Here is a 9,298-nt window from a genome sequence, read left to right on the forward strand (position 1 = left end):
GTGCCCACCCGCTGGTGAACCTGCACACACGCGTGGGGCAGATGAAGCGAATGAGAAGACGGCCTAACGTGGCACCTAAGAAACGCTGTGAGAGAGCTGGGGAGGAGCGTGGGGGCCGTGAGGTTAGAGGGGTGGCCTCACTGAGAAAGCACAGCGCATGCTTTGGGAATGGGGGTCCAGCCAAGAAGCCGCACGGCGGAGGCCATGGCTGGGACGGGAGCTGCCACGGCCCAAGGGGAGCGGGGAGGAGGCCCCCTAGCCCCGGTTGGTCCTGGGGAGACTGTGGACCAGGTGGGTGGGACATGGAGCCCCTGGAGGGTTTGGGCAGCCGTGGCACCATCTAGGGACTTGTTGGAGGCACAGGGAGAGCTGTTGACCAGGCAGAGCCTGTGCCGCGGGGCTGGGGCTGGGGATGGCGCTGGGTTGGGGGGTTTGTGTGTGTGTGGAGCCTCAATCCATTCACAGGAGCCCGAGGAAAAGGAGCATCCTCTGGACGCTGCCCGGGGCCTGTGAAGGCTCCTCCCTGGGAAGCAGCCTGAGAGCATCCCTGGCCCAGGGGCTGTGCCAGGACTCTGGCCAGGGTTGCTAAAGCTTCAGACAACTGTCCCGCACGGCTGCAGTGGAGTGGAGCCGAGGCAACCCCAGAGGCAGCTTCCTGAGAAAAAGAAGTTGCTGTTGTTTGAAGCCACTGAGGTTTTGCAGCAATGGGCGGGTGAGTGTTGATCTCCACCACGCCTGGGGCCGGGTCCGGCCTGGACGAAGGGCGGCTGTTTCCCATGTGGATCCTGTAGGTGGGGTTCACCGTCACTGGGAGGCCTCCTTCCGGGGACTTCACAATCGTTGCTTTATTCACCTCGACGGGTCCGTGAGGCGAGCCCCTGCTCCTCCCTTATTTAAGCATTTTAAATAATGGGTTTACACATTTCCAACTTCAAAATGTATTACAAAATCGTCACTCCTCCCACCTCCTCTCCCGTCTCTCAGTCCTGCCTCTCACAAGAGGCCGCTCAACACAAATACACATTCCCCAGACTTTTACACAGATGGCAGGATGCTACAGACGCTTTTCTGCTTGTTACTTTAAAATGTTTAAATTTTCCTTCATTTTCATAATAGACTTTATTTTTAGGGCAGTGTTAGGTCTACGGAAAATTGAGGGATGGTAGAGAGAGCTCCCACACACCCACGTCCCGTTTCTCCCTCTAACACGCGTGTTAGAACGATGCATTGTTACAATTAACGACCCCATGTTGACACATCATTGTTAGCTCAAGTCTGTAGTTTATTCATGTCCTTAGTTTCCCCTAAACGTCCTTTCTCTGTCCCTGGACCCATCCAGGGTCCCACGTGACATTTTGTCCCCGTCTCCATAGGCCTCTCTGGGCCGGGCAGTTCTCAGACCAGTTTTTGGTGACTGGGACAGTTTTCAGGAGGCCTGGTGGGGTGTCTTGTAGACTGCCTCTCTACTGGAATTGTTCTGATGTGTTTCTCGTGGTAAAACTGGGGTTTGGGGCTTGGGGAGGATGACCCCAGAGGTGAAGTGCTCTGCTCACCCCATCACGTGAGGGACTGACACCCGGCTCGGATGCTCGCTGTGGACACGGGCCTCGGCCACCCGGCTGGGGTGAGTCGGTCAGGTCTCCTCACAGTGATGTGACCCTTTTCCTTCCCTCTCCATACTTTTGGGAAGTAAATCAGTCTACACAGCCCACACTTGAGGGTTGCATATTTATGTTTAATTTAATATTATTTCTTGGAGATCTTTTCATATGACTACAAAGAAAGGTTCGTGTTCTCTTTTACACCTCATAGCATTCTATTGTACACACCTGCCATGACATTTGACTGGTCCTCTGCTTGATGTGCATTTAGGACGTAAGTAGCATTGAGGACACATACTTTTTTTTTTTTTTTTTTTTTGAGACGGAGTCTTGCTCTGTTGCCCAGGCTGGAGGGCAGTGGTGCAATCTTGGCTCACTGCAAGCTCTGCCTCCCGGGTTCACACCATTCTCCTGCCTCAACCTCCCGAGTAGCTGGGACTACAGGTGCCCGCCACGACGTTCGGCTAATTGTTTTTGTATTTTTAGTAGAGACGGGGTTTCACCAGGTTAGTCAGGATGGTCTCGATCTCCTGACCTCGTGATCCGCCCGCCTCGGCCTCCCAAAGTGCTGGGATTACAGGCTTGAGCCTCCGCCTCAGCCGAAGACACATACTTTTAAAAATATTATTTTTACATTGATTTGGTAAATTCTTAGAATTGCTGGATCAGAGCCAGATGCACTTGCAATTTAGCCAAATGCTCTCCTCCGCTGAAGTGTGTGCCGTTCCGCGCTCCCACCAGCAGCAGGCAAGTCTGGCTTTCACCGAGCGGATGTATGAGAGCTGGTATCTCAGTGAAGTTTTAATCTGTCATTGACATTTTGCTGAATGACTTTGAGCATCTCTTATGATAAGGGGTCATTTTGCTTCATTTTTTGTGAACAGTTTGTTCGTTGATCTGTTAGAGTTCTTTGGCAATAAAGATTAGCTCTCCGTCTGAGACATGGATTGCTTGCATATTTTCCCCCGGTGTCATTTGTCTTTCAACTTTGTTTTGTTGTAGGTGTTTTGACCTTGAAAAAATATTTTGGGTGAAAACTTTTCATCTGTTGTGCAGCTTCTGGGCTTTGTGGCGGGATGTGGAAGGGCTTCCCCAGGCTGGGTCCTGGGGGCCCCACGCGCTCTGCGTTCTGCGGTTTTCTCCCTGGCGTTCACACCGTGGCCCTGTAGGGTCCTGCCAGGGGCTGGGGTGAGGTGTGCATCTCACTGAAGGTGGTCACCTAGTGTTTGAACATCGTTACCAATAATTTGTCTTTTCACCACTGAAAAGATGCTGCCTGTGCCACATACCAGCAGCTCATACATGGATTGAGGTTTTTTTCTGAACTATATTCTGTTCCATGAGTCTGGCTAGGCAGGTGCCAGGAAGTAGTTGATACCTTGCGCCCGTTTTGCGGACTGGAACCCTGAGATAGAGGCAATATCTTGCCCGTGGCCTGACAGACAGCAGAGTGGCGCCAAGCTTCAGGCCCCAGGGTCCCATCATGCGCCCCCTCTTCCTGCCTCTGTGTTTATCATCTGGGTTCCTTCTTCCCCTCACTGGTCATTGTCAGGAATGAATAGAAGGCAAAGCATCCCAGTTGCTTATCTGTGAGCTCACACCAAAAAGGCACCAAGTTGTCCGGGGCCCACAGAGGAGCCGCATGGTACTGATAGGCCTCGACACTTCTCCCTGGAGGGAACTGTTTCTGTTAAAGAACTTCACCAGACGGTTCTCTAACCCGAGGTGGAAGTTCGAGGTGGTCATTGTCTTCTGCTTCTCCTACACCCCCACTAGCTGCCCGGCCTTGCACATCTGGGGTGCCCTCTGCCCCTCCCTGCTGGGATTTCCGCACCCATCGCCCACCTGTGGACGCACAGCACCTGCTCCGTGTCAGTCCTCTCGGAGACGTCCTGACCCTGCAGGCAGACTCGACGGCGTCGTCTCTTGAGGACCACTGGCCTCCTCATGCAGCTTCTGTGGGACTGAAATAAGGTGTCTGCACATCTTCATCTGCCAGCTGAGCCCAGAACACCTTGAAGCCAGGGCCAGGCTCTGTTTCTCGGCGTCCCCAGGGGTCAGAACTGCAGTGACTGACTACTCGGGGAACTGACTGAGGGGCCTCAAGGCTTTTAGAGTTTTATGAATTGCAGGTATTTGTTCAGCTTAAGACAAGCTGCATGTGTGTACAGTTTTATTTAACTTCTGAATACCTGGCCTTCTGTCTGAGTCTGACTTCTGTGTCGCTGCATAACAAAGGTGGCTGTGGGTTGTCTGGCTCTGGAGGAGTCTCTATGGGACCTTCCTGAGTCCTCGCTGCCCCAATTCTCCCCACAGCCCTATGTGCCCAACACCCTACACCCACCGAGGCCCAGCTGGGCAGAATTACCAAGCAGGTGAGGTTGGTTGCTCATTCTCCCCAGAGTACCCTTCGTCGAGTCTCTTTCCTCATCCCTGTTCTCCCAGCTCATGGTCCGCTGACCCCTCGGGTGTGTTAGTGACTCTGGCTTCGGTGTTTTTCCCAAGCTATGATACCCAGCTCCTCCCGGTGCCGCCTGCAAATCCATCCACCCTGGTGTCTGAAGTTTGCCTGTGGTCTTTGGCCAGGGGCTGTGGAAGGGCCTCCGGGGACTGAGGGTCTGGACTCATTTGGGGTCATTGAGAGTAAATCTACTTGTTAACGGGGGCATCCTCCTCGACCCATTCCTCAGGGCCCCACATCCACGCTCACCAACTGCATATGCAGACCAGGAGGTGCATGAGCTGAAGACTGTGGGCCACCGAGTCATGGCCTCGGAAGGAGCCACAGTCCACCAGGCCGTGGATCTCAACACGTGGTGGGGAGAGGGCCCGACACGGCCACATCAGTACAAGTGGCTTTTCCTAAAGTGCACGTCTCACACGCACAGCCTATGTGTGGCTCCTCCCAGGCGCCTGCACCTGTGGGTTGTTCCACAGCAGCAGCGTCTCACACAGATGCCAGGTAGCAGTGACGGAGGCTTGGGCACAGGCTGCAGTGCAACGGCTTTGTTAGGGAGACAGCGGTTTGTCTTAGCTGTATCTTCTTAGGGAGTTACCTCCCAGGCATATTAAAAGCACCATGCCGCATGGCACAGAGTGATGACAAATTCCTTCAAGAAAAAGGAACCCTAAAACTGTAAGAACTTGAAGGTCTGGTCTATGCTGGTGCAGTCCTGAGCAGGGGCGGGGTCTGCCCGGCGTTGCTCCAGCTGCAGGCTGGGAGCTCCCTGGAGCCCAGTCACTCCCAGCCCCCATCCTGCACCCCCACACCCGACTCTGTGGCCTGCATGATTAAAGCATCGGGGAATTAAAGGGAGGAATTGGAGGGCAGCTGCAGCTAGCCATGAACAAGGATGCACTTCTCCTGGTGAACGATGCTTGTGGGGTGCCCTCTCCCCTAAGGACATCTGAGAAAGAGCCAGACAGATGGGAGAAATTTGGGGATTAGGAGACCCTCAATTTCTCATCCCTGTGGAACTACATGGAGCTTATTCTGAAAATCACCTTCTCCTGCCTCCTCTGAGGTGACTTAAGAACTCCATTCCCCTCTAACCTGGGCTTCATGGGCCCTTCCGTGGAACCCCAGGCTGCTGGCTGCCTGGAGTGACCATGTCCACTTGTGTCAGCCAACACGTGAGCCTGAGAGGCTGGAGCTCAGAATACACCCTAGGGCACGGGGACAAGTCCTGGGAAGTGATTGGAGCTCTGTCATTTTCCTTCAACCAGCAAGTGTGTCTGAGCCAAAATAGAAGGATGGAGCAGAAATTCAGAAGCATCTCTCCTGAAGACAGGCCAGCGTCCAGCTTCCTGTCACTCACTCAAGAGCGTTGGGTGCCTGCCGGGGGCTGCAGACAGGCAATGTCCCAGTGCTCCAGGGATGTGTGTTCTATCGGGGCAGAGACAACAGCAACAAGCATTCAAGAAACGCCGCAGAGTGCTGTGTGCTGTGTGCCAGGTGATGCTCAGGGAGGCTGTGTGGGCATCTGTGTCAGAGTGCCAGGTGCCAGGTGTCAGGTGCTGTGTGCCAGGTGATGCCAGGTGATGCTCAGGGCGGCCGTCTGGGCATGTGTGTCAGAGTGCTGTGTGCCGGATGATGCCCAGGGCAGCTGTGTGAGCATGTGTGTCAGGCGGGCTGCTGGGTGCTGGGAGTCACTGCCTCACCCCTAGGGCTGAGGGGCGGTGGGTTGTTGGGCTCCCCATGGGGGTGACAACCTGGCAGTGAGGGATGGCCATGCAGACATGTGTTGGTCACGGAGCATCCCTGGTGGTGGAAGCCCTCCCATGCTGGGCTGAGGGGCAGGGCTCTGAGAGAGGACGCAGGATCCCTCCCTGCATGCCTGTCTCTGCAGATCAGCTTCACCTGCCCCCACCTTGGCCCTCACCGCTCCATCTACCACATTAGACCCACCTGCCCCCACCCTGGCCCTCACCGCTCAATCTACCATCATTAGACTCACCTGCCCCCACCCTGGCCCTCACCGCTCAATCTACCGTCATTAGACCCACCTGCCCCCACCCTGGCCCTCACCATTCAATCTACCGTCATTAGACCCACGTGGTTTCTTGGTGATTAAATGTGTGTGTTGCTCTCTGTACATCCACGAACTGCAGAAAGAGGTTTTTCTCATTGCTGTGCTAAATGAAAGTGTAACTTTTAAAACAGTGAAACTATTCCTGCACGAGAGAACTGTGACTGGATTCCGCCAGGGAGGAGCTGTGACCAGCGGAGCGGAGACAGGAGAGCGAAGAGCCAGCGTCACCTCCAGGCCTCCTGTGCCCGAGGGGAGGAAGAGCCAGTGTCACTGGCCACAGGTAAGGAGGAGACTGGGCTGCCCACATAGGGAATGCAGGTCCATTCAAATGCGCCCAGGGATGACTAATCCCTGGCCAGCTGCTCTGGCTTGCAAGGCCAGGGGTCTCAGAGCTGGGGGCGCAGTGGGCACAGCGGCTCTCTACTCCTGAGAGATCATCCACAGCCCCATCAAGATCCCTGGTCACCATAAAATTTAACTTTATAACTTACTGATAATAAATTATAAACAAAAGCCTCATAATTTACAGGCTTGTTGACTACTGAGTACTCATGAATGGAGTGCGGTTGCTTGCTATCCAAAACTGCACAGGGGAGAATCACCGCATCGGTGAGAGCTATGGCCGCATCTGATTTCTAGATGCAGCAGCTGAAGGTCCGGAGTGCTTGTGGCTCACCTGTCTCAGGCTGCAGAGCCCACCTCGCAACCTTGCGGAGTACGGTTTCCTCCAGTGACTCGACTGTATTTCATCTCTTCCCTGGTGGAACAGGTCACCCTGCAAACATGTGGTTCATTAGTACCCCGGGGAAACGTCCTGGGGGACTGAATGGATTATGAGGGAAAAGCAAGCAGGACAGCGAAAGGGGAAGAGACCAGGCCGAGGACGCCCCAGGGCTGAAGTGAAAGATCCCTGATGGGCACAGGTGGCGTGACCGGGCTCCCAAGACCGGGTCCTGATCCGGGTTTTCATGTAGCAAGGTCATGTGTGGAGACCGGGGCCCTGGGGCTGTGGGCTGGGGTGACGCTGCCATGCTTGGGGGAAAGGGTGGCAAATTGTGGCCTCAGTCTCTTCCGAACTTTCCGGTTCAATTGCTTTTTAAAAAGGTGCTCAGCCTTCCTTTTCAGGCCAACTTTAGTGTGACTTCTTCATCTTGGGGTGCGGTGGGTGGCTTGTTACGGGGGAAGGTGTCACAAGGAGGGAGATGGTCTGGTTCAGTCAGGGTGGGGGGAGGGAAAGGGCTTCAACCCCCTCTCAGAACAAATGTTCTCCTAACTTGTGCCTCATGCCAGTTCACTGTGTTAAGAATAGAAAAATGAGCTAAAACCATTGAAAGAAAAATAAGTAAACACATAAAGAACCGAAGGCCCTGAGCATTCGAGGGTGTGCCAGGACCCCCAGGGTTCTTCCAGGGCTTTCCGGGGATTGTGGGCATCCTGGGAACCAAGATGCCTGCTCTCGGAGCTTCCACCTTCAGGAAATGCACCTAGTGACTCTGCTGAGCTCTTGCTAAGAACTCCAATGCCATGATGAACACCCTTGTTGAGGGCACTGCTCTGTGAAAGGTTCCAGCTCCATCTCCTGCCACAGCCTCAGACCTGGGACATGAACCACTTGGTGTCTGGGCACCTTCAATTTCAATATTGAAGGGTCAGTCGCTGGAAACTATATAGACAAGTAGACATCAGCATAGGCAACAATTGTTCCACCCTTGTCTTAGGTCATTCTTGCCTTGCTGTAAAGAAACACTTGAGACTGGGTAATTTATAAAGAAAAGAGGTGTAATTGGCTCACGGTTCTGCAGGCTTTATAGGCACCATGGTGCTGGCAACTGTACAGCTTCCAGGGAGGCCTCCGGCAACTTACAATCAGGGCAGAAGGTGAAGGAGGAGAAAGAGAGAGCGCGGGAGGTGCCACCCACCTAAAACAGCCAGGTCTGTGAGAACTCACCCTCGTGAGGACAGCACAAGGTGCTGCTAAACCATTCACGAGAAATCCACCCCAGGGTCCAGTCACCTTCACCAGGCCCTGCCTTCAATACTGGGGATTACAATTCAACATGAGATTTGGGCGGGGACAAAAATACCACTTATATCCCCCCTTGAGGCCCTTGTTTTCTGTTTAATTATCTTAAAGATTCAGGGGCTCTTAAGGCACGACAGGATCTTAGAAACCCAGCCTTTTCGTTTTGAACACCAGGAAACTGAAGTCTGGAATAAAGTGGCTTGTCTGAATTTCAGCAGCAGGTTCTAGCAAACTCTATTCTGTTCTTCCAGGGTGGCATGCTCTACCTCATCTCATGACCATGATCCTTGAATCCCAAGTTTTCAGGGGACTCAGATACAGAGGGGCTGCTCAAAGCTCTGGGCTGGAACCCAGAATAGCAGCCGTGGGTTGCGTGGGAAAGTTACAGCCGTTTGCAGGTGTAGACCCCACCCTGCTCCTCAGGACTTTAGCACACTCACCCAGCCTGTGCGGTCTTATGAGCTGCGAAGAAATAACATCAAGATTAGATGTCTTCTCAGCTGATTTTTTTTTAAATTTTTAATTTTGTTCTAATTAAATAATTAAAAATTTTAATTATTTTATGGAGACAGGGTCTCCCTATATGGCCCAGGGTGGTCTTGAACTCCTGGGCTCAAACAGTCTTCCCACTTTGGCCTCCCAAAGTGCTGAGATTACAGGTATGAGCCACCATGCCCGGCCTCAGCTGAATTTTAAGTCCAATGTTATTCAAATTTTTCCAACTTAATTTTATGAGCTTATTATTTAGTTCAATATGAAAGTCTGCTGCAGACAATCTAGAACATTCCTATACCCCACTTTATTTTATGAATACAGATGCATTGCTTCCAGAGAAGATATTCGAAAATAAAATTCAGTCTTGCATCAAAAATAGAATACACTATTTTAATGATTGTTGTGTAACAAATTGCCCCAAACCTTAGTGGGTTAAATAGTAGATGGTTATCTCCTGGTTTCTGTGGGCCAGGAATCTTGGCATGGCCTTAACTGGGCTCTGCAGTGCAGGGTCTCTCTCAAGACTGTCAGGTGTCAGCTGAGACTGCAGTCATCTCAAGGCTCAACTGGGGCAGAACTTGCTTACAAGCTCACTCAGTGGCTTGGCAGGGGTTGTTGGGGGTTCCCCAAGGCTGTTCACCTGAGGG

At 52.9% G+C, this 9,298-nt stretch overlaps 1 long non-coding RNA gene across 8 annotated transcripts in view; it reads right to left on the bottom strand.

Moving 5' to 3' along the window:
- Nucleotides 1-2,471: 2,471 nt before the first annotated feature.
- LOC111528467 overlaps nucleotides 2,472-9,298 on the bottom strand; it is an 11,009-nt gene continuing 4,182 nt past the window's right edge. For 3 of the 8 annotated variants that reach the window (XR_004228523.1, XR_004228524.1, XR_004228520.1), the window contains 2 exons: nucleotides 6,810-6,908; nucleotides 2,472-3,565 (listed from right to left, as the gene is read on the bottom strand). This is a non-coding gene — a long non-coding RNA (uncharacterized LOC111528467). Of the gene's footprint in view, nucleotides 3,566-6,809; nucleotides 6,909-8,596; nucleotides 8,619-9,298 lie in introns of all 8 variants that reach the window. The other 5 variants (XR_004228522.1, XR_004228521.1, XR_004228527.1 and 2 more) reach the window with 4 other exon arrangements.

This window comes from Piliocolobus tephrosceles, chromosome 16, assembly GCF_002776525.5.
Source record: "Piliocolobus tephrosceles isolate RC106 chromosome 16, ASM277652v3, whole genome shotgun sequence".
NCBI lineage: Eukaryota > Metazoa > Chordata > Mammalia > Primates > Cercopithecidae > Piliocolobus > Piliocolobus tephrosceles.